General features: G+C 36.6%; 1 pseudogene; it reads left to right on the top strand.

Annotated features, from left to right (window-relative positions):
• Window positions 1-526: 526 nt before the first annotated feature.
• LOC134380691 (cytochrome c, somatic-like) lies at window positions 527-840 on the top strand (annotated as a pseudogene).
• The last annotated feature ends 1,592 nt before the right edge of the window (window positions 841-2,432 follow it).

Below are 2,432 nucleotides of genomic sequence, written 5' to 3'. Positions count from 1 at the left end.
GTTAGATTTTCTTACTGTTATAAGGACTTGTTCTTTTTGCTGGGTGCCCACAGAATTTATTTTCTTTTTTAAAATACAAGTTTATACATGTTTAAACACGTTTCCCTCTTGGCTGTTTTGGGTCTATTTCCCCATGTATATGGTGTCTTAATAGAAAGTTTCAAATAATTTTTAAATGAAAGTTATCATGAATTACAATTTTTAATTTTTTTGTTCTTTTCTCCATCTTTCATATCTGTCATTTTCTGTCAAGTTCCTGTTGTCGTATTATTCACCCCTTTTTGATATTTAAAAATGTCCACCAAGTTTGTGATAGTATTATCTTCAAGAAAATAGCCTGAAATATACTTTTTTTTCATCCTGCTGCATTATTCCATTTTTTTCATGTCAGAACTTGAATCTCACCTTAATATTTCTCTTTGTACTTCTTCTTTAAATAAAACCACACACACACTTCTGGATAGAGTGGGACTTCTGACTTCTGAGTGGAAGCCTTTGTAGTGTGAGCAAGGAAAGAGAATTAAAAATGGGTCATGTTGAGAAAGGCAAGAAGATTTTTGTTCAGAAGTGTGCTCAGTGCCACACCATGGAAAGGGAGATAAGCACAAGACGGGGCCGGATCTCCATGGTCTGTTTGGGTGGAAGACAGGTCAGGCAGCTGGATGCCCTTACCCAGAGGCCAACAGGAACAGAGGCATCACCTGGGAAGAGAAGACACTGATGGAATATTTGGAGAATCCCAAGAAGTACATCCGTGGAACAAAACTGATCTTTGCTGGCATTAAGAAGGCAGAAAGGGCAGACTTGATAGCTTATCTCAAAAAAGCTACTAATGAGTGATAGTTGACTACTGCCTTATTTATTACAATACAGAAATGTTTCATGACTTTTAATGTGTACCATAATTTAATTGATCTCATACAGCAGAAGTCAGATCATGAATGACTGACAGAATATTTTTGTTGTGACAGTCCTGATTTAAGTAAGACTGGTTTGTGGTTAAATGAATATAATAGGTGTTTTTGAATTTTGATAGTAATTCCAGTTCAGTAAATACTATCACTCTTTTCCCCTTCTAAAGACATGATTGGACTTGATTAGTGATGTTCAACTTTTCATAAAGATGGCAAATGCCATCTCAAAACCTATTGGAGATTGGTTTTATATCTAGATTTATATAACTGATTATATATTATGTAAATTAATTTAAATACAGGGTAAATCCCTTCACTGTCTCAGAACTAAAGCAAGACTCACCTGTGTTTTATTTTTTTTTTATTTATTTTTATTTTTTATTTTATTTTATTTTGTTGATATACATTGTGGCTGATTATTGCTCCCCATCACCAAAACCTTCCTCCCTCCCTTCTCCCTCCCCCCCTCCCCCAACAATGTCCTTTCTGTTTGCTTGTCATATCAACTTCAAGTAGTTGTGGTTGTTATATCTTCTTCCCCGCCCCCCCGGGTTTGTTTTGTGTGTGTGTGTGTGTGTGTGTGAATTTATATATTAATTTTTAGCTCCCACCAATAAGTGAGAACATGTGGTATTTCTCTTTCTGTGCCTGACTTGTTTCACTTAATATAATTCTCTCAAGGTCCATCCATGCTGTTGCAAATGGCAGTATTTCATTCGTTTTTATAGCTGAGTAGTATTCCATTGTGTAGATGTACCACATTTTCCATATCCACTCATCTGATGATGGACATTTGGGCTGGTTCCAACTCTTGGCTATTGTAAAGAGTGCTGCGATGAATATTGGGGAACAGGTATACCTTCGACTTGATGATTTCCATTCCTCTGGGTATATTCCCAACAGTGGGATAGCTGGGTCGTATGGTAGATCTATCTGCAATTGTTTGAGGAACCTCCATACCATTTTCCATAGAGGCTGCACCATTTTGCAGTCCCACCAACAATGTATGGGAGTTCTTTTTTCTCCACAACCTCGCCAACATTTATCGTTCAGTCTTTTGGATTTTAGCCATCCTAACTGGGGTTAGATGGTATCTCAGTGTGGTTTTGATTTGCATTTCCCGGATGCTGAGTGATGTTGAGCATTTTTCCATATGTCTGTTGGCCATTTGTATATCTTCCTTAGAGAAATGCCTACTTAGCTCTTTTGTCCATTTTTTAATTGGGTTGCTTGTTTTCTTCTTGTAAAGTTGTTTGAGTTCCTTATATACTCTGGATATTAATCCTTTGTCTGATGTATATTTTGCAAATATTTTCTCCCACTCTGTTGGTTGTCTTTTAACTCTGTTAATTGTTTCTTTTGCTGTGCAGAAACTTTTTAGTTTGATATAATCCCATTTGTTTATTTTTCCTTTGGTTGCCCGTGCTTTTGGGGTCGTATTCGTGAAGTCTGTGCCCAGTCCTATTTCCTGAAGTGTTTCTCCTATGTTTTCTTTAAGAAGTTTTATTGTTTCAGGGT

The sequence above is a fragment of the Cynocephalus volans genome, chromosome 6 (genome assembly GCF_027409185.1).
Source record: "Cynocephalus volans isolate mCynVol1 chromosome 6, mCynVol1.pri, whole genome shotgun sequence".
In the NCBI taxonomy this organism is placed as follows: Eukaryota; Metazoa; Chordata; class Mammalia; order Dermoptera; family Cynocephalidae; genus Cynocephalus; species Cynocephalus volans.
Note: the sequence above shows the minus strand (reverse complement) of the source record. Positions and strands in the feature narration are given on the sequence as shown.